Source organism: Typopeltis vanoorti, chromosome 15, assembly GCF_054136105.1.
Source record: "Typopeltis vanoorti isolate ZY-2024b chromosome 15, IOZ_Tvanoo_1.0, whole genome shotgun sequence".
Classification (NCBI taxonomy): Eukaryota; Metazoa; Arthropoda; class Arachnida; order Uropygi; family Thelyphonidae; genus Typopeltis; species Typopeltis vanoorti.
Genome location: NC_143563.1, coordinates 17420309 through 17444476, shown reverse-complemented (window position 1 = coordinate 17444476; position 24168 = coordinate 17420309). Strand labels below are relative to the sequence as shown.

The window sequence follows — 24168 nt, the reverse complement described above, 5'->3', positions numbered from 1 at the left end:
ATGACCATTATTATCTAATTGTTGAAATGTTTTAAAAAATGGAAAATTTAAAAGTTAAAAATGGATATTTCCGTAATTTTTGAATTTGTACACAAAATATTGCTTCTGTGATGACGGAACATTGAGAAGGGGCATTTAATTCCTATATATTTGAAAAAGAAATTTTACAAGATAGTGTAACGCGCATGTACAAACATTCAAGATTTATGTCATCCGAAAGACAGTTCTTCAAAGGATTGTAGTATTGCTGGACGGCGGCAAAGGCTTGCAATAGGGTCAAAGGATGGTTGAATATAGTTCAGGCCGACGAGGCTCTGACCTCAGTAAAAAATTCCCTTCCCCCAACCTGAAAAGACAAATATATTCAATATAGGCGTACTGCACGCCCACAGATGAGGAGACACTTCTGCGAATTCCAGAAGAAGGAGAATCCATTCCGATATGAGGATAATCGATGCGTTTCGTGGGATGAGTGTTTATAATTATATGTCGGAAAATTAGCTTTTCTTTTATGAAAATTCAGTTCTTAAACTATTTTTGCTTGTATAACAGTTGGAAAATTTACGTATAAATCACGTGATTTCGCATGTTGGTGACCAATTCGTACATCCTTTATTTTTTCCTCCCCCTTCGGCAGGAATCGACTATTCTTGGCACATTGCCAGACTCGGTTCTATGAAGTGTGGGCGTACAAACCTCAGATTCCCTCTCCCTTTCGGGTCTCGGCTTTTCCCCTTCTCGTCGGTATACCTTTTTGCAAGGAGACTAACATTGGTTGAAGTAATGGAAATTGTGAAAAAAATCAGTACAAGTTTAACAAATATGAATTCGTTTTCGTAGTTACTGATATTGCTACTAGAGTGCAGCATCTCTCTAGTAGCAAGTAGCACAGCAACACCGACTGCTGTGCACAGACTTTAAAATAAGATTGAAGATAAGAACCTCTGGATGGCATGGGATGAAGACAATTAAGTGGTTTCGCTTAAGAGAGGAGAGTGTGAGGAATCGTTTTAGGGAGAGGGTGTTAGAGAGGATTTCAGATGGACTGGAAAGTGTACAAGATTGGTGGAAACATAATTCAAAAGTAATCCTGAGCTGTGCAATCTAGGTGCTTGGTGAGACATCTGGAAAGATTAGAGAGCAGAAGGAGGGTTGGTGGTGGAATAATAATGTACAAGTGGCAGTGACAGCTAAGAGGAAGGCAAAGCAGAAGTAGGATGAGTCAAGAGTGGAAGAGGACAGAGAGAGAAAGCAAGAAGCCAAGAGAGTTGTGGCACAGGCGAAGGCCATGGCATATCAAGATCTGTTTGATCAATTAGAAACAAAGGAAGGACAGAGAAAAATTTATCAACTAGCGAAATGTAGAAATAAAGCAGCAGAGGACATCTTACATGTGAGGCAGATCAAAGACACTGAAGGAAGAGTATTATGGAGGGATGTGGACATAAGAAACAAATGGAAAATATACTTTGAGGGACTTTTGAATGAGGAAAATGCAAGGACTCACAGAGAAGATGGGCAGTCTTCTGAGGGGATGGTGCAGAACATCAGTAGAGTGGAAGTGACTCTATGAAGTTCTGCACTCAATGAATTTTCCATTCCTCATCCTCCATGAAGAGGATGAGGAATGGAAAATCAGTGGGCCCCGACAGAATTCCAGTGGAGGCATGGAAGGCACTGGGGGAAGAGGGAATTGACCTGCTGTGGGACCTGTTCATGAAAGTTTGCCAACAGGAAAATATACCCTAGGAATGGAGGGAGAGTACTCTTGTCCCCATCTACAAGGGTAAAGGGAATGCACAAGACTGTAAAAAATTACAGAGGAATAAAGTTGATGTCCCACACAATGAAAATCCTAGAAAGGGTTCTTGATGGTAGATTGAGGAAGGAGGTGGAGATTGCAAAGGAACAATTTGGCTTCATGCCTGGTAGATTAACAACAGATGCTATCTTTGGGTTACGGCAGATGATGGAAACGTATCGAGAGAAACAAAGGGAGCTACATCTGGTATTTATTGATCTGGAGAAAGCATACGATAGAGTGCCAAGGCAGGAAGTCTGGAGGTGTCTGAGGGAGAAGAAGGTTCCAGAGAAATATGTCAGGTTGGTGCGGAAAATGTACAGAAATGTGAAGACAAGTGTTTGGACCTGTCTGGGACAGACAGAAAATTTTCAAGTAACAGTTGGCTTGCATCAAGGGTCAGCATTAAGTCCGTTTCTGTTTAATATTGTGATGGAGGTGAGAGAAGATGCGCCTTTGAAAATGTTGTATGCAGATGACATCTTGCTGTGTGCAGATTCGAGAGAAGAAGCGGGAACTAAACTGGAAAGATGGAGAAAAGTACTGGAAGAGAGAGGTATTAGACTGAGCAGAAGTAAGACAGAGTATATGTGTTGCGCAGTGGGCGGCGGACAGGAGACAGATCTGGAGCTGGAAGGAAATGTCATCAGGTAGGTGAGAGACTTTAGATACTTTGTTTCAACAGTGGAAGAAGATGGAGGAGCTGAGAAGGAAGTGGGATGCAGGATACAAGCGGGTTGGAGGAACTGGAAGGAGATGGCTGGAGTGTTATGCGATAAGAGGGTACTGATCAATCTGAAAGGCAAAATCTATAGGACAGTAGTGAGGCCAGCTATGACATATGCTATAGAAACTGTGGCCCTGAGGAAAAATAACATCAGCAGGATGGAAGTAGCAGAGATGAGAATGCTTAGGTGGATGTGCGGTGTGACCAGAAAGGATCGTCTGAAAAATGACTATGTCAGGGGAACAGTGAAAGTTACGAACTTGGGAGCGAAAATACAGGAGGCAAGATTGAGATGGTTTGGTCATGTGATGAGGAGGGAGGACGAATATGTGGGAAGAAGGGTCATGCAGATGGATGTGCAAGGAAGGCGGAAGCGTGGGCGGCCAAAGAAGAGATGGAGGGAGCTGGTAGAAGAGGACTTGAGGATGAAGAACTTGGATGTGGTGACAGCCCAAGACAGGAAGGTGTGGAGGAGACTCATTATCACCAGTGATCCCACTTAAGTGGGAGAAACTGCAGAAGAAAAAGAAGAGTGCAGCATCTCTCTCTCTCTCTTTGTCATGATAAAATTATTTTCTTGAGAGTCGGTTATTTACAGTTACTAATATAGACATTTTATAATTCAATGTAAATAAATGAAATCCAACTATTTTTCAATATTAGAGCAGCTTTAATTTTTTTATTAAAAAATGGAAAAATTGGATTTATAATTTCTGAAGTTGTGTCATTTATACGGTAGTTGCTTTTAAAAATAATTGTCAGTATAAATAAAACAAAAACGAATTACTTTTTTTAATCTTTATCTGTTAGTGAATGTATTCTAGTAAGCTGTGATTGAATTCGCGTAAACTGTATAACTATTTTATATATTAAGTAAGTTTGAGCGCGGTTAGTAGTTGGAAAGGGACCAATCGTTCGATGCTGTTGGCACACTCTCCCTCGATGAGTCTTTGGACTCCCTGGAGGTGTAAAATAATAATAATAATATACGATTTTATACGAAGTGTGCAATTTAATTACGTGTCTGTTCTATTCTATTAGTATTTCTATTAATTAAAAAAAATATCAATTTGTAATTTTTACCGTAAAAAAAAAATTGTCATTTCTCTCGCTGACTGATGATTGGCCCATCAGAGATTCGACATTCAAAGTGGTCCTTTACTTAATTTAATCGAGAAGCCCTGGTTACGCAATCCTGATGAATTATTGATAATGGCCATACCGTAGTTTGAATGCCACAGTTTTTTTGACGAATGGCTTGATTATCAATTTTCCAGCGGCCATTAGGGAAAAGAAAACCATGACGTCCTCTTAAGAAATCCAACGATGACTTCTAAGGCCGGAACAGGCCATTCTAGGCCTAAATTGTTGACAGACATGATGATGATGATGATCAATTTTCCAGTCTTAACTGAAGTATTTTTGGATATTTCATATAGTATCATATTAACCAATAGGCGTGAACTTGTCTTGGTTATTCAAACGTAGGCTGTTATATATAATATTATAATTATGAGGAGGGCCTCAAATTGCTTATGTCTAGGGTTTCCAGAAGGTATAAATCTAATACTCCATCGGAATACGACCAGCATTGAAGCTGGATTTGGTTTGATTTTTCCCGCTTTATTTACCTACTGAATATCGATAAATATCAATTCCCTCAAAATATTGATAAATATCATCCTGTATTTTTTTTATTAATAAAATTAAGAATAGAAAAATTTTCATTTCGTCGTGTAATTTTTCATCAGCCTTTCACTTCGTTTTCTACTTTCATTTAAACTGCATACTCAATGCACTGAAATAAATTGACCACTAATATTAAGTAACTGTAGATAACAGCAGCTATCGAGAATAATAACTTTTGAAAGGCGTGTGTTGTTTTTATTTTGTGCTACGAATACCGACATGATCTCAAGATACTCGAGCTTAGAAAACTAGCGGAGGCTTTCTTCCTTCGACCTTATTTGTCATACTTCCACTATCAATAAAACTGGGGACACTTAAAACAACAGGAGTAGGTGTGGTGCGTTTAACCTGAAATATACTGACCTAATAAACCTTGAAGGTATTGGGTCAAGACTCAAGGAGTGTCATTTCTACTTGAGAAGTATATTAAGGAGAGCAACATGATTAGTTTCTATTTCGGCTTTTATACTTGCTTTTAGATTTAACTCCACCTTTTAACAAACAACACATTTTTGTTTGTTAAAAGGATAAAGTACACTGATTTCATACAGTATACTTTATCCTAGCGTAAAGTATACTGTATGAAAGAAGAAATATCTTCGAAACATGGAAAATGAATGAATGCGATAGAAGAAGAACACAGTCACAAAGTAGTCTATCGTAGGAAGTCTTAAATGATAGTCAAGACCAACTTCTCGGGATCCTCCGTAGGGCATTCGTTATCGACAGTGCCCTTTAGTTGAAAAGATCTGTGTTTGAATAGGGAATTCAGATAGACAGAAAGAACAGAATCCAGTTCTTTCCTACCAAATGATTCCGTCGAAGCCAACCGACCTACGGAGGCTCGAACCAGACTGTAGTGTGATGCAAAAAGTCTCCAAAGAGCACTGTTCCTTCGGAAGTTTAATCTGTGCCTCGAGTTGAAACCATTTCGAAAGCTGTCCACTTTTTTTACCATCCGGCAAGGATAAATAACCACCTCTGTGCTTGTTATTTATCGAGTTTCAGATTTCAGAGATTAAAATCCAAGACCATCGGAAGAATTGCATCAGATTATCAGAATCTGATAAGTCAGCTTTGCTTACCACTAGCTACATCAAGATTCTGCACTCCTATAGATTTAATGATCGTCTGTTCCTTACAGGAGAAACTGCACTTCACGTACCAGATCTAATTTTGGAAAGCAATCACAATTAACTATTCATAAGTTTTGTTTGTATTTTTGTATTTATTTAATGGATTATGCAACTCTGTATTGAATTACAAAAACTAACCATTGTTTCCTCTGAATTCTAATAGTATATTCTCTTATTCACTCAGCTGTGGCCGAAACACGAAGCATGCTATAGAAAACACTTGTCAGCTTTGATTATTGCTAACCGATCTTTATTCTCTCCCTGGCCGTGTCCATCTAACAAATATATATATCTGGACTAGCATTCAGATCTCTCTATCTTTTCATCCCCGTCTTTATAAAAGATCCCAAAATTCACAAAAATATAATAAATAAATAAAATCATCATAATAAAAAAAGACATGCTTTTCTTCTCTGCCAATTTGTTGAATGTATAGATTTACCTTTGTATAATTTTCCAAACATTTAGCAAAACTTAAAAAAAAAAAAAATTGTCATCTTTCTTAAGAAAAATAAAAAGACATTAAAGACTCATTCACTTCCGTCTAATAGCAAAAGTCATCTTCGGTTTAAAAAGCCCAGAAACATTTACGACAGAATTCAGATACGAATCTTTCCAAGTGGTTTGAAATGTTTGATAAACTGTAGTGTTTTTTTTCTTCTTTTAATAAGAGTAAAGTGATTTGAAATAAAATTATTAGAAATAGTTATATCGATCATGTTCAAATTCTCTACCCCCCCCCCCCCACAAAAAAAACACACGCCTTGTATAATTGGGAATATCGGGTGTTACGGCTACAATTGTAATATGAGGTTATTAGCATATCGTTGTATTTGGATTGTGAATGCCTGCAGCATGTTAAGGAAGTTCGTGTATTCATACGGCAATCACAGTACCAATTCATTGCCATTCCGATTGTTATTCTGAGCTTCTATGAAGCGTAACCAACGCTAAAGGACATGTGGCCTAATTTGATCACGAATCATTATACTGTTGCCATCCTGTTAAACTTGGAACATGGACAATGGGCGTAATTATTTTTACTTAGTCCTTCTTATCGCTTAAGACCTGTTCATGATTTAGAACAAAGCATAGTGACAAAAAAATAGACGATTATTCATTCACTTAATCGATATTTGCTGAGGTGCACTGACCTCTGTTGCTGTCTTCGTTATTACTAAACTCAGTTCATATGCAAGGAGATGAGTTATAAAGCAAATATATAAAACCACCTTAGGCATATACAAGTATCAAGTACTGTGGTGCACAGCACAGCAAAGATGTAACCTGAAAGAAATCTGTTATGGAAGTAGGGAGAAGCAGTTAGCCATAAATACTGTTACAACTTGAACATAAACCTTTAATCTATCAGTAAATCATTTACTGCTTTCAGCACATAAAAACCACATGCATATGGCAGCACTCAATGTTCGAAATTTCCCCTTTTCTTTTCAAGCACGCCCGAAATCTGTGAGGCCACATATCGATGGCGACACACAAAACATTCGATGAAAACGCTGCCGCTGCTTGCTCCAAATCCACTTTCAGGCTGGCGATGCTGGGGTGTAGTTTCTTGTAGGCTGCTCTCTCAAGCTCCAACTACAATTTGAAGTCCAACGGATTCAGACTAGGACTTCCAGACGGCCAATCAGATGGTGATATGTGGTCAGGCGCATTCGCCTCCAACCAGCATTTTGTGGTCCTCGCCTTGTGCAGGGGATGAGTCCTGCTTACAAGGTGTTGTTCAAGGGCCGTACCACAGGTGCCAGCACTGTTGCTTGATACCCTTTGGCGAATATTTTGACCCCTTTCTCGCAGAAATGCAACTTGGATACCCCCCCGACACGTCACCCCCACCAAACCATCATTGACGCCGGGTGATGACCTCTCTAAATCCCGGGTGTTATGGTACGTGCAGTGGACCATCCGGAGCATATAACCGTCGAAACGATTGACCTGTTCTCAATCGTTTCGACGGTTAAACAACTTTTCAATGGTGAAAATTTCATTTGTTCGTCTGTTGTTCGCGTGCTGTAGGAGAAGTGCCTTTGATTTTATCGCTCTCTGCCGCATAAGTTTTGGTGTTAGGAAGTGTCCGGTAGAACGACGATACTCTCATCCCCAGGTCACCAGTCATTACACGTGACATCGTTCTCTGTGAAACGTTCATCTCTCGTGACATCACTTTCTGCGTTCTCACGGGATTGCGGTGTAGGCGTGCCTTCACAGTTCTCACTAGCTGTTGCTTTCCAACGTAGTGTGGTTGACCTGTTCTTTGACGGTCAGAAACGTCTTCTGTATCTTTATAAGTTAATAGTCCAATACACAAACATCCTACTGATCCCGAGTGTCTTTAGCATGGTGAAAATAACGGGTGGCTGCATTCCAACCTTGTGAAGCGCTATTACAGCTACACGGTTCTCGTAATTTCCCAACTGCATGTTAACCTGTGCAGCTAGACAAGTCTCTTTATACTAATAAACACGCGAATGTTAGCTGCGCATAGTGCTACAAACGGAACCGGCTCGCGCAATTCTGTGGGCGGCACGGAGTGTGCGGAAGTTGTAATAGTATTTATGGCAAGACTGTTTATAACTTCTAAGATTTATCCAGAATTCAGCGCGCTATCATTTTTTTTATTATTATTTCTGATCTAATAATTAAACAAATTCTAAAATATTAGTTTAATTATTCTTTTAGTAAATATAATTCCCATATTAAAACCGTTCATAATTCTATCCCAATAATAATAATAATAATAATAAATAAAGGTCAGAATTGTGGAGAACATCTCACACCTACCCATTAGTTTATAGAATAGCTCTGGATTGTATATGATCTTAATTGAGCCTGAAGATTAATATATATGATATACCAATCGATACACATCCGTTACCAATTATAAGCAGGTGAATCACGAATCAGTCACACTTGTAATGGCATCTAAGATCCAATATACTGGCGGCATTTGACAGGCTAGCTATCTCCAAGATAAGGCGTAATGTACCAGTGCTCCAATTTATACTCAAACCAAATAGAATGAAATAATTTTAGTCTTAAAAACTACTATTGCAGTGTACGCTTCAGATGATGAACATATATGGATAACACCCTTCTCCATGAAGGATTGTGTTGAATGTTTTTGCTGTTTCAACAGAGCATTATGATTTATTATCATCTATACCCACGGTGGCCAAACTGCGGCTCGCGAGCCGCATGTGGCTCTTAAGTTTTATTGCGGCTCAACTAACAAATAAAAAATATTTATAATTTTTCTTAAATTTCTAGCAGACATAGGGCAATCACCTAATAAAGTTTTTCTGAATGATGATAATAATTTAAAAAAAACTCGAGGCAAAGCCAAAAAAAGGGGAAAAAATCGATGTTTTTCTCTAAAAATCATCGATGTTTGTTTGCCATCCCTAATAGACTGTATTTTGCTGCTCGATTGGTCAATGTTTTTGAGTGGCTTGATGAAATTTGCTGTTCATATGCTGTTCAGCAATGTAGTTATATTTATATTACCTTGGGATGTGGCTCCTAACAATTTCTGGTAGGTAACTGTGGCTCTTGCTGCAAAAACTGTGACCACCCCTGATCTATACGTTTCGCTAACGACTGTGCACATGCCAAATTTGTGAGACTTGTCAGAAAACGTGCATTGACAGTTCCAAATTTATACTTCCATGTCAGTGGCATTATGAAAAAAAGCATTTGTAGTTGTATGTGGATTTTTAAAATTCCACGCAGAAGTGATGAAACATTTTAATGTTTCGTCTACCCATTTCATGATATCATCCCAAATGTGGTTTGGGCTGATATATTTGTCTGGGAAATGTAGCTTACATACCAGCAAGGGGTGGATACAAATCATGTTGGTTGCAGGTCCTTCGGTGTGTAGTCCACGCTTCACAGCTATTCGGCACAGTTGGGATACCATCATCCTTATTAATGAGTTTTTTTCTTCTCCCAAACTTTCAAAATCCAATATTGCACATTTCGAGCAATATTGGATTTCTTCATCAATGTGCGCATTCACTAAACATGGATACTAAGACAGCCTTACTCCATTTTCACTACAAATAGATCATATCTTCCAAATGTCCATTGCTAATCACACTCACAGACACGTGTTCATGTAACATTCTCAATGCAGGAATGAATGTTGGTAGACAATCAGTCTTTCATAATTTTCCAGTGTTTTCTGATCAATAAAGGCAAAAGCTTTGACTCTATTGCTCTAGGAACACTAGAAACACTTTGATTAAATCGATAATGTTGTAAAAGAAGGAATGTAATGGCTTGGAGCTGTACTGTGACCTTGGAATAGATTTCTTCTGTAAGAAGAAGCAGTGTTAGCAAGGGATCTTTCCAACAATAGCCAAGAGGGAGCCCCCGTTAATTGCTACAGTCTGACTACTCATTATTTTCGAAGATGGATACAATCAAGTATTGTTTACATCAGTCATATTCTGTGTTTGAAATTTGTACGAAGAGTCTGCGAAGCTGGTGCGTGAATTTTGTTCTTTAAGAATGTTACCAATGTCCTTGTGACGATTGGCCTTGTTGGCAAATATGCTCAACGAAAAAAAAAAAAAAAGCGAACTGAGATCAATCGTAATTAGCTCTAGTGAGTAATTGTTCTCTTTAGCCAGCATGATGAATTAGGTAATATTGAGAGCACTGCTTCATATTTCACTCAGATGGCATGTAAACCTTGCGAAACATCCATAGAGTTCCTGGATTACGCTGAAATCTTCAAAAATCGAGTTCATCTTTATATATCTGCTGTGCATCGAAATGCTTCCATTTCTATTAATCAGAAATTGGATTTCCATTTCATTTCGTTTCGTGAAACGAGTCTTTTTGAGATTGAGAACTAAAATTTCAAAAGCATGTGACAGAAGGTGTTGCAACAAATGCCGTTGCAATATGATTCCCTGTTTGTACTCTTCATATTCTCAGCAACAAAACAAATCAGCGTTATAAATAAAAGGAATAACAGACAGTGTGCGAACTTCTTTGCATTTTGCACATCGTTGAGCTATTATGCTTCTTTAAGTGTAAATATATATATATATATATTTAAATTCAAATTTCTGAATTCTAAAAATTAATGCCAACCAGGGTCACTTCGATTCTAGGTGAGGACTAAAATCCACCCGAAGTCTTTCCTATACGTTATAGCGTTAATGTAATTTTTGCATGATAATCCACTTTTGTTAGGTCATATACCTGTAACACTTCATTTATTGGGCAGACCGAAGGTCAAATCATTTGAAAACTCCGGCTCAGGAGACCAAACTTTTCAAGCCATTAGGACCTGAATCAGGAGAGTGACAGTTCACCGGGCCAATGAAAATCATTATCACTTAAAATATTTTAATTAAATTCTTAATAAACAGTCATTTGTTGAGTGAACAAAAGTGCTCGGTAATTTAAATTAAAGAATTGAAAAAATAATCAATCAGTGGAAGCTCTGCCACAAATTGGCCTTTAATTGCGTTGTTGAATGAGATCATCGTGATGGCTCTATTTACATGATGCTTAAAGCACTAGTTCCCAAACTACGGTCCTGACTCACATTAAGGTCTCTTAGGATCTACAAAACGGTTGCGAAAGACTAGAAAATTCAGTTACATAACTGCAACTATTGGTAACCACTTGCACATTCTGTATTTAGAAATAATTCTAGTATCGTTCTGCATCTTGTATCAATCCAATGCTGAACAGATGTCTCTATTTGTATACTGTAAGTCATTTGGTTTTCTCTTCCTGTGGCCATCCATAAATTTACATCCTGTTAATAATTTAGACCATGTTAGATTATCATATTTTGAAGTGTGTCTAGCAGACTTCTATTTAAAATGCACAAGGATAATGCCCTGTATATCTTCATGTTGTTATCGAATTGAGAACGTTCTTATCTCTAAATGTCACACCAAGTTTGTGAACTGAATCTTGAAATCGGTATAGCACGACACACACACACACACACACACACACACACACACACACACACACACACACACACACACACACACACACACACACACACACACACACACACACACACACACACACACACACACGCACGCACGCGCGGATGTTTGTGATTGTTTCATAATTAAGTTACATGTTCATACGTACAAAAGATCTTCCGCAATGAATCTTCGGACTCTATCGAGGTTTTCGTATGTAATAATAATAGTATTAAATAGATACTTTCCCAATATGACTAGGTCACACCATGAGAGAATTATAGAACAAACTCTCCCACATTGAGTGAAATCTCATCCCATTATTCAGTTTTTTTACAGGTACTTAATTTTTCCCCCCTTTATTAAATTGTGTCAGAAAAGGAGTATTTGAATTCACATGTTCGTATGTCGCAATATTAGCAATGTGCAAATATAATGTGAAGTCGGAAAGAGCTCAGTATTTGCGAGTGAATAAGTAACAGGTTGTGGGAACCTGTTCTTGGAATAAATGCGTTCCACATTTAGGTCTTGTGTACCTGAAATTCTTGCAATTCGTGTGATGAGCAAGGACTTTCAATATGAAGAGTGTATTCGTTCTCGTTTTGGTAATAGGAAAGTGTTTCTTAGCATGATAACAAAAAAGAAAAGTAAAGAAATTAAATCATTTTTATTGTTACCTCACGCTAGTTTCAAAATAGTAAAATCGAAAATTATAACTGTGATTTCTCCTGTTAGATAATTTTCAACTAATGTTTTGCTGCCTTTAATAAAATAATAATAATAAACATTAAAATTGCTGTTTTTTAAACAGATACTTTAAAGTAGGTGGCACTGCATTGAAGTGTTCTTCATAGAGCTAATGTCTTTAGGTTAAAAAAAAGTGAATTTCTTATCGTTTACTATAAACAAAAGTAAAGAAACTGGGGTGTATATTCCGGGCGTGCTAGGTGTACAGTGCACACCCACGAAAATAGCAGTATCACCGATATTATATTTTTGCATTTATTCCTGTTAAACACTCCTCTAATTGTTTCCTAGCTTCGCGTGATTCCTAAAATTAAACACAATATACCAATGATGTGACTGCAAATTTGTGACCGCATACCTGGGCACACCTTTGAGCCCTTTGAACAAACATAGAGATAGCGCAGCTGGTTAAATTCTTAGTGTTCCAGTAGTTTTAAACCACCTAGAAAAGGCGAGGCAGAGTGCGCTGCCACTCATATTTTTCGAAATTCCCCAGATTAGACCTCAAAAATTCCCCAGATTACGGAAAAATCCCCCAGGTAGTAATAACTAGAGCTCTGATTTTTAGGTCGTAAAAAAGTGCAAAATATGCGTCCAAGTATACACTAAAAACATTTATAACATCCGAAATATGCTCTTAAATATGCAAAAAAAAAAAACAACAACTCAAACTATGCACTTAAATATGCCTTTATTAATTTATAATTCTGCATGGTTTAATTAAAACATTACACATAAATTAAAAACATAATATAAAATACAAAAAATTGACATTTAAATAGTTACCTACTAATTAAATATTTGCTCATTTTTTTATTAATTTTTTTTATTAATTCCCTCTTTCTCTTTTCCTGTAACAAAGTATACTCTCATTTAAAAAAATTTATAAGTTTATATTATAATTGTATAATTTAATAATTAGACAATTCATTTTACCTTTTACCTCTTTAACTTTTACAATTTCTCCTCTTTTTTTTTATTAATTTTCTCTTTCCCTGTAACAAAGTATACTTTGATTAAAAAAAAAATATATATATATATATAAGTTTATATTATGCGAAGAATACATGCTAACTTACTTTAATTGACATTTCCTCCCTCTTCTTCCTCGCCAATATCTTCTGGTAATTGATCACATTCCCTTTGCTGCTTTGCGGTATTAAGTCGATTTTTATATCTATTATGAACTGTGTGACTTTCCAACTCCTTGGTTAATGTTCTCGGTGGCTCCCAAGAAGTACACGTTGCATTTTGTCTCTCTAAGCACTGCTTTGCTAGGATTCTGTCTCTCACAGTTTCTGTTTTTAATGAATTAGCTAATTTTGTTTTTATATTTACTTGTGAAAAAATTCGTGCCACGCATGCAGATGAATGCGGCAGAATAGTAAGATTTGTCATAAAATATGACAGTAAACCATATTTATTATTATTCGAGCCATCTTTTATGTCAGTCGAGGAATGCCAATATCTTTAGGAATTGGTAGATCTGATGCTACGAGACGATAACTTCTCCACTCATCATCTATTTGACCTAATATTATCAACAAGTGAGGGGAATTGAGCAACAAGAGGAATAATGGTAGATGGTGACTGGCTAGGGTCACTAGCAACTTTTGGGTCCAAGATTCGTAATTTTGCAACAATGCTGTCTTCTTCGAAGACAAATCTTTTCTTTATTTGCGAACTAAGTTCCACAAGAACCTTTAAACAATCATTTTTAAATCTCAACAAAATAGAGTTATCTTCGAAAGGGTTTCTAATTAAGTGCGCCGTTGCTTTACAACCGAAGTAAATATCATTGACATTTTTATAGTTGTTTTGGTTTCTTGGATCAATTTACGATACTTTAGCTGTTCTTAAAATCTCATCTTTAATGAAGCAACTAAGTAAATTGAGATATTCTGTTGATACATTTAGGAATAGTTGGTGTAACCTGAAATGCTCTGATTGAAAATCTATATTAAGTGTATTTACTTTTTCAAGAATATACTGAAGGAAAAAAAGCATTGGTCTGGTTCCAAGGTCAGTAAGTGTATCATAAAATTTTTTGGCATTGTCAATTTTATCTGTCCTTGATTCATTTTGAAAGTATAGAATTAATGCATCATACTGTTCTAAAATAGCTGATACCACTTTTTCCCTCGACAGCCACCTAGTTGAGCAAGTTTGGGAATTTTATGTGTAGCTATATCAGCAGCTTCTTGAATGAGTACAAGATCTCTTGCCGCATAGCACTGCGGGAGAAGTAGGTTAAATCCTTTAGAAAAGCTTCTAAGTATGAGGGTAAAACACTGACTGCATGACTAGCGCATAGAGCAAATGAATGACAAACGCAACCCATCACAAAAACAGATGGGGTGTCATCTTTCAACAGTTTCTGAAATCCATTGTTAACGCCCATCATGGAGGAACAGTTAAGGGGAACGCCATGATCCAGCAGAAGAGTTTTGACAGCACTGTAAAGACTTTTAGCACTTCCGTTCTCTACAACACATACTATGTCTAGTAATGCATCAGCTACATCTTTTTTATCTGTATCAAAATACCGTACAACAACAGCCAAGATTTGAGTGACGGAGATATCTGTACTCGCATCTATTATAATTGAAAATTTTTAATTCTTGCCTATTTCGGTAAGTTGAGACTTTTCATGGAATGATATTCCATCCTGAATAACATAAGAAAGTTTAGTTTTCTTCATTGCCAACTTTCCAGCAATTTGGCTATCCGGAAATGCGTGTTTACACATCGTTACAAAATGATAAACATGAGAAAATGGGACGTTATGCTCAGAAAAGAAGGTAGCAATTATTAACTCACTCCTAGCTAATTGTTTATCCTCTATTGACGCTTTCTTATTAAGAAATTGAGTAATAATGACAGCTGTCGACTTAGCAGACTGATAATTACTTTTATGTTTGGCCTGAATCTTTATGCTTTATTAGCGCAGATTTGTTTGCGTTTTTAAATGTAATATTACAACACTTACAGTAACTGGTATCTTTGCTGTTCACGTCTTGCTGCAGCCAATCTTTTAATTCAGGATATTTTAACCAATCTTCTTTAAATACTTGAGAATACTACTTCTGTTTTTTCTTTGATGGCTCCATATGGTTGGATTGGAAGCACCATAAATATGAAAATAAGTAAAAATATTGATAATTTAAACCATTTGTCAAACACTGTACAAACACAAGGATCTCTACGATAACACTGCAAGAGGTTGCACTATATGTATGTAACGATGTAAAACTTGTGTGATAAGAAAGGGAAAACGAAACCAGAACAGAGCAAAAACGGTTTATTTATTAGATTTATCAAAAAAAAAAAAAAAAAATCGTAAATATAATAGTAAAATATGACAAAAATATTAAAATTCAAACTTTTGTTCAAATTTCCCAAGATTTTGGGAGTTTTTTTTATTAAAACTCCCTAGATAGCGGCTAAATTTCCTAGATCTTGGGAAAAATCCCAAGGAGTAGCAGCCCTGGTGCTGAGACAATAGCACCCAAAAATCAGTGGCTGTGATTGGTTATTGTGTGTCAACCAATCGAAATGAACATCATTTGTTATGAATTGCTGTTTTTTGTTTTCTGAGTTTCGTGCGTGAAGTGTGAACTGGCGTGTTTTGGACACCGATATAGACAATTTTTTAATGTATAATTTTTTATAAATAATTTATAACTTTTTTTTACTCATATTTACAATGGGAAATAGTACTGATGTCCTGTTTTCTGCCTGAACTTTCATGGATTGTATGATTATAGTCGAAGGAGGTTGGAACTTGTGCATAAATAAATAAGTAAAACGAGTTATTTCAGCCTTTCTTTTGTTTAATCCGGTAAAATGATAATTTCTCAAGTGATTACTTTTTCCGATTTCTGTGCGTAGCATATGACTGTATTTAAAAATCGTATCAAAATTCAAATTATCCGTGTCTCACTCTAGTATTTGCCAATGATAATCTAATCTGACCACTCGGCATGAACCCTTTGTGCTTCTCACATAAACGACGTGTCTGAAGGATAGTTATTGTTCATTTGACCTTTATGCTTTCCATATTTAAAACTATATTAATTGATAAATTAAAGTATTCAAAGTTATCCTACAATTAATTGATTTGGACCAATTAAGATGAGCGCTGATGCGCTATGCACTCTTAAAACTTTCATACATCAATAAAAATGCAATCATATGGTCAAATTGACGTGAATTTTGTAGCCGGGTTGCATAAGCGACTGACAACACACCTAACCTAAATAGGCACGCGACGCCAGTGATAGTATGTTGTAGTATTTATTACATTGGTGCAACTGTACTCCAGGAAATTGATGAAGCAAGAGATTTAGGAGTGTTGGTGGATAAGGAGTTGAAGTTTAGGGGGCACATTGCAAAAATGGCCAGATCAGCTCATCAAATCACTTGGTTGCTGAAGAATACGTTGACGAGCAGAGACAAGCATGTTATTGTTCCTCTGTATCGAGCCTTGATAAGACCCCCATCTCGACTACTGTGCCCAGATTTGGTCACCTAGGTTTCTTCTTGATGGGGAGGAGGTTGAGAGGATCCAAAGGCGAGTGACCAAGATGATAGCAGGTCTGTGGAATGAACCTCATGAGAACAGGTTGAGGATTTGTGGGTTGCAGAAATTGGTTGATAGGCGGAGGAGGGGAGTTATGATTGAGACATTCAAATTACTGAAGGAGTTTCTATAAAATTAATTCAGAAGATATTTTTGAGAACAGGGCTGGTTGTGGGAGGACTAGGGGACATCCATGGAAGCTGGGAAAGAGTGTGGTTAATAAGAGTGTTAGAGCTGGGTTCTTTACTTTTAGAGTGGTGAATGAGTGGAGGTTGAGAGGATCCAGAGGCGAGTGACCAAGATGATAGCAGGTCTGTGGAATGAACCTCATGAGAACAGGTTGAGGATTTGTGGGTTGCAGAAATTGGTTGATAGGCGGAGGAGGGGAGATATGATTGAGACATTCAAATTACTGAAGGGGTTTCTATAAAATCAATTCAGAAGATATTTTTGAGAACATGGCTGGTTGTGGGAGGACTAGGGGACATCCATGGAAGCTGGGAAAGAGTGTGGTTAATAAGAGTGTTAGAGCTGGGTTCTTTACTTTTAGAGTGGTGAATGAGTGGAGGTTGAGAGGATCCAGAGGCGAGTGACCAAGATGATAGCAGGTCTGTGGAATGAACCTCATGAGAACAGGTTGAGGATTTGTGGGTTGCAGAAATTGGTTGATAGGCGGAGGAGGGGAGATATGATTGAGACATTCAAATTACTGAAGGGGTTTCTATAAAATTAATTCAGAAGATATTTTTGAGAACAGGGCTGGTTGTAGGAGGACTAGGGGACATCCATGGAAGCTGGACCCCCAATCAAGGACTCACTAATGGATCGTATGTCGTACTTTAGTGATATGAAATTACGAAATTTTTATGGCATTAAAAAGTGGTAAAAATATTAAACTAGAAAGAAACAGTAATTTAAAGTGACACCAGACACACTGATTCATATTTACTACATGTTTGAAATAAAGATTTCGTAAAGAGTTTAACCACTATTGTCGCGTCGTTTTCCCTTCTGAATTCTTCATAGCATTACCATGCATCCGTTATTATTATTATTATTATTATTATTATTATACGGGCATCTCCATGGAGTCAGAAGACTCTCGCGGGAGACTCAAACTATCCCCATAATATATATTATACTTCTCCTTAAGCTCTTTGACAGACAAAGCACTCACAACTGACTCAAACAACGCATTCCACTTTTTCACTACTCTCCAACCAAAGAATCTAGTCCGCACACCCTTGTTAACCACACTCTTACTTAATTTCCACGGATGACCTTGTTCTTCCACCACTAACCAATGGCTGAGATATTTTCTCTGCATCAATGATATAAAACCCTTTTAGTAACTTAAATGTTTCTTCTTTGTTTTGGTAACACCTATTATGTCGATCTGGTACTTATCCACTTTTTCTTCTTCTTCTGTTGGTTCACTTTCTCTTCTATTAACGCTTCTTATGTTGATGTGCTAATCTTGAATTTTGCTGATGTTGAGTTGGGATTTGTTCCAGTAGCTGACTTTTTGCTGTTCACCCTTTTCCCCTAACTAAAACAATGCGGGCTTGTTTAACCGGGTGATGCCCAGCCGTCATGAATCCTGTCATGCTGTTCCATCATTTTGGAGTCCAGTTCAAGCCAATAAGAATACAGTTTGGTCAGTTAAATTCCAAATTCACACCCCTTCCTTGTTCGTTCCGTATTCAGGTAGATGCGTAACGGAGTGCACCACGAGAAGTTGAGGATCGGACATTAGATCCGAAGCCTTGGTCAGCTCTCTGCATTTCTGAAAAGGCCATGCTGAAGTCTCCTCCCAGTTCTCCAGCTTTGACTCTTAAGCATCTCAGAATTATTATATTAATTATGTCTAGTTACACACTTAGCGGTAGGTTTATTTTTGGTTCCTGAAGAATTTTATTTTGGATAATTATGAACGATTATCGTATTATTATTATAATACGAACACTTCTATGGAGTCCAAAGACTCATCGCGTGAGACCCATACTATCTACATAATATCTATCATACCTTTCCTTGAACTAGTTAACAGATGAAGAACTCAGATTGAGTCTGGCAACGTATAACTCTATCTACACTCTTCAACCAAAAAAATCTAGTCCTCACACCTTAGTTTACTATACTGTAACTTAATTTACATAGAGGACCTCTTGTTCTTACACCACCAGCCAGCTGTTGAAATATTTCCCCTGCATTAATGATAAAAAAAACCTTTCAGTAACTTAAATGTATCTATTACATCCCCTCTTCTCCGCCTATGAACCAAATTCTGCAACCCAAAAAACTTTCAATCTATCAATGTATAGAGAGTATTCCTCATACCGTTCGCCATCTTGGTCACTCGCATCTGAATCTTTCTACGACTTCATCTCCAGAAATCCAGCAGGTCACCAGACCTGAGCACAGTCATCCACATGTGGACATATCAACGCCTTATAAAGAGAAATAATAACTTCTTTATTTCTGCATGTTAATATGTTCTTCAATAACCAAGTAATCCTATGAACTACCTTGGACACCTTAGTAGTATACAGGGCCGACGCTAGAGTTTATGTCGCCAGGGGTAAGACATGCATTTGATGCTCCTTTCCCCCCCCCCCTTACATAAAATGAACATTTTGTATAAATTTATGAAAATTTTCCCCCTTGCGATTTGTCGTCCTGCGTAAATACCTAGTTTGCCTATGCGGTAGCGCCGGCCCTGCCTAGATATGCTTGTTAAATTTCGACAACTTCTCCTGTCAGTTTTACATTGTCAGATACATGGACTGTCGTTGAATTTCTGATACCTGATTATTTGCGTTTTCTGGAATCACTTGATTATTAATTTTTTTTTTTTTTCAGTATTGTCCGTAATGGTATGAAGTGTTCATTCACAGTCCAGTCACCAATTTATATACTTCGTTTTAAATCCGCTGTTATATCTTCTCTCAGAACTGTTGACTTTTCTTCTTTTTTCTTCTTAGATGATAGCTTTTCATTTCTTTGAAGGTTTATTAGAATTCATACTGCAGGGTTCACGGAACTGGAAAAAGGGAAAAAAAGGTGAAATCAACTATAAAAAAAAAAGTGAATTAAAATTTGAATTAAGCAACGTGGGAACATTTCTAAGCAAGATTGTTAACGCAGGCATTTATCAATAATTACCTTAATCTAGTCCTAGGATCGTAAGAAGCCCATTCCTTATACAATGTGTCCATCACCGCTTCTTAAAAGTAATTTACTCTCAATGCTTTCGCCACTTCAGGTAACATGTTACACTCATGCAGCAAGAGTAGAACTTCCCTCCTTACTAATTACTCTGTTACTCTATTTATAATAACTCCATCTTCTTTCCCATCCTCCCATGGATTGAAAAATCCCTCATATATCTAATCCTGCAAAATCTTATATGGCTCTATCACATCCCTTCTTTTTCCTGAAATTTAATTAACCCTCAAATTCGACATTGCATAGTCCGAATATAATCTGGTTGTCTTGCAACACAGTGATGAAGCAAACAGTTAATTGAATAAGAAAATTAGTTGTAATGCTCTCTAAAGGTTCGTCGTGTCCTATTCAGGATTCCAATCCATGTTCTTCCAACTAGAAGGAACATTGTCGATACTGAGTTATGGAGGCTTTCGATCGTCCAGGAGTGTGGGGATTTCTTACCTCCTTACGATTCTTACTTTCAGTTGAAGAACTTTCATAAAGGCTCCTTGCTTCCCAAACTAGATTCGGAGGGTACTAAAATGTTGACTTCTGTATACCAGTGTTCTAACGGAGAATAACAATATGATAAAAAGAAAAGCAACTCCCAAGGGAGGACATGTGTACGTGAAGTAAAATTAAAAAAAAAAAAATTCATTTCGCTCAGTAAGTGCGAATAATCTCAAGAAAGTATTCTGGATGGATATACTTGCTCAACGTATCGAGTACTATGCTACGAAAAATGAAGTTAAATAAATTATGTTAAAAATGAATTTAGGGGATTTAAATATATTGCTAATAAATTCATTTGCGGAACTAATGTTGTTACTACATTTTGATTGCTGAATAATCATAATAAATTTTTATTCATCTTTATTAAGCGAAATAAAAATCGGCACATATTTTAAATTGCATTAGACAAATATTCTATTTATGTGATCTGGCATATATCAATGAATATCTGTTTCGTACTATATCCAGAAGTGCAGAAGTAAATTTTACAAATTATATGTACCTTAGAAAAGCATCCACACACACATAAAACAAGTTATTCATTGTTCACGTAATAATTTCTCTTTAAAAACTTCTTTCTTCGCTCTCGAACGCTTTCAGACAATAATAATAATAATAAAATAATAATAATAATAAAATAACTTAACATCATCATCAATATTTACATCCTGTTTCTTATAGCACTTACGACATGGTAATACATCATCAAGTTTATGGGGTTTTTTTCCCTCTTAATCTCGTTGCCTTAAAACTAGGAGCGGTTCGTGCATAGGCACTACGGAACTGCAGCACACCCAATTTTTCTCGATATATAAATATATTTATTAATTTATTTATATTTGCTTGTAATATTTAATTTTATCATCAATAATCCTACACATTTCAATTATTTTGTATAAAAAATAATAAAAATCCATCTTGTAGCACTTAGGAGGGCGAAGGACGCTGACAGTACTGTGTTTATCACCGTGTCATATTGCTACGCGCGCAAGCATTTGCACCTCATATTGAGATGCGAGCTATTAGCGCAATGCGGCACTGTACGTCGCGCAGTCTGTTGTTTATATGCAGTTTGCGCCAGTAGTACAGTGTTCGTAGTGCTTATCGTGTTTAAAATCGTGTTTTAAATATCTGGACATTAAACACATAACATTTGTTATAGTTTTTATTTTCGAACATTATTGGGGTTATGATAATAGATTTTATTTTTAAGTAATTTTGAATTATACCAAACTGTATAATTTTATCGATAATAAACAATATTTTTTCATGTTTAATTTTTTTTTTTTTAATTTTTACCATAATTTTGATATTTTATCCAAACACGTATACACTGTATTTTCAGTGTGTATGTATATTTCGAAAGTTGCAGCACCCCCACGATTTCAAGCCACGAACCGCCACTGCTTAAAACATTTATACATTACATTAGCCAGGCGCTATCAGCCCGGGGGAGACTTTCGGCTTCAAGCACCACATGTTGCCACTGGGCACGGTCCCCTGCGACTGTCCACCACGTTCTGGTCTCCAGCCCGACAGTCTGCAGGTCTTCCTTCTCCTGATCCGCCCATTTCCTTCTCGGTCTCCCATACTTGTCTCACATCCTTTCGGGACCCATATGGTACAGGTGTCCCGGCCACTGAAGACGCCGGGCTCGCAGCTCCATCAAGACGTCTGCCGAGTTGTATAAAGCGTGTATGGCAGCATTGGACCGCCTCCTCCAGACTCCGCTGCCATGATCCCTTTATAGATACGTCGTAGCATCTTGTTCTCGAATACTCTCAGGTGATCGGCTTGTCTCGCTGTGAGAGTCCACGCTTCAGCACCGTAGAGGAGAACAGGCCTGATCAAAGTCTTGTATAGTCCCATCTTTGTAGTCCAAGACAGCAAGCGCGAGGCGAAAAGGGGACGCACCTGATAATAGGCCACATTCGTAGCATTTACCCGACTCTGGACATCAGCCTCAACTTTGTTGTCTTCAGTCTTGAAAGAACCCAAGTACCTAAATACTTCACCCTCTCAAACTGTGCAGCTCCCTCTGGATCTTGAGCAGCATGGCGACTCATAAAAAAGGTATTTTGTCTTCTCGGAGTGTATCTTCAGGCCAACTTCTTCTGGAGCTTCTTCAATAGTAGTAACCAATGCCACTGCGTCGTCCCGTTGATGCGCATGACGTTCAGGTCGTCCGCGTAGCCAAGAATCCTAACTTGCACCCCCATGTCGACTCCACCTGCCACTTGTTATGTGTTTCTAATTACTTTCTCCAACACTAGATTGAAGAGAATCGGAGAAAGCCCATCACCCTGCTTCACACCGGTCTGTACTTGAAACGGGTCCGACAGGTCACCTTCTGCTTTCACTCTTGCTCTCGAACCAGCTACGCACACCTGCACATTTATATAAAACATGAATATAAAACATTTATATTCATTTCAGTGTATTGGCAATTAAATATAAACACATTTTGAGAACGTATATATATTTTAAGGTATATATAGATATGCGAGTATCTAGCTTGATATTGTTTCATATATAATCTGTGTGTTATATGTGGTTTGTAATAAACTTTATATGGGTATCTATGGAATCTGAAGATTTATCGCAGAAGACCACCAACCGTTCACAAAAACATTTTCTTTTTCTGAAGCTCATGGTTAATAATATTATTCATCTGTGCAACTCCCACATGATTAATCCTCCTTACGTTAGCTATACAATTTAATATAGCTTTCCCCTAGATGTCCCTTAAAAACTATCTCCCAGGCACTACTAACATCTTTCTTACAGGGTTTTGTGGCATGGCACAGCTTCATGCTTCCTCCTAAGCTTGTCATAATCACCTGCCTTGTAGTTCCACACATATACTCCTTGACAGAATATTCCTCATTTTTTGCAATCTCCAAACTGCATGGTCAGTTTCCCCAATCGGAGACAATGTGGCCACCTTAGTTACCGATTGCTCTTCTGATCCTATGACCAGATCCAATACACTTGCACCTCGAGTCCCCTCCATCATATGCTACCTCAAGTAATTATCTCTCAGTAGGTGTATAACTTCCATTTCCTTCTTGTCATGTGATCTCTCTTCCTTCCAATCTGTATCACCATAGTTGAAGTCTCCCCATAATAATCATTCGACCTCAGTGGCGGCCGGTGAAAAATTTAGCTGCATATACAAAATAAAAAAATAATTCATTTTTTCCTAATCAGTAACCAATTTATTAATAAGTAAATTTGCATATTCGAGAATATGTAAATTTACATACTTCGAGAATTTTGAGACTTGCCGATATTCGTTTGCACTTGTCACTGCACGTAACAAGTGAATCCGACACTGCTCAACGAGCAGTGTTGCTACGAACAAATTGTATGCTTGCGCGCGTTATTTCTGTGAGATACCAAAGTTTTATTATGGGTGTATGTGCGTGGAGAGGGTGAAATATTTTTGCCCAAAATATTTCACTGTCAGATTCACTTGTTACATGCAGTGACAAGTGAATCTGACGTGTGCAAACGAATATCGGCGAGTCTAGCCGCAACTGACCAAACGTGATAATTCCGACACTCACCGATATTCGTTTGCACTCGTCACGTAACAAGTGAATCCGACACTGCTCGTTGAGCAGTGTCGTTACAGATAAATTGTATGTTTGCGCGCGTTATTTCTGTGAGATACGAAACTTTTATTATTTCGGCAAAAATATTTCACACCAATAATAAAAGTTTCGTATCTCACAGAAATAACGTGCGCAAGTATACAATTTATTTGTAGCGACACTGCT

At 37.3% G+C, this 24168-nt stretch overlaps 1 protein-coding gene across 1 annotated transcript in view; it reads left to right on the top strand.

The window, feature by feature from the left end:
• LOC150098425 (suppressor APC domain-containing protein 2-like) overlaps nt 1–24168 on the top strand; it is a 93087-nt gene that overhangs the window by 4468 nt on the left and 64451 nt on the right. The gene's annotated exons all lie outside the window — the stretch shown is intronic.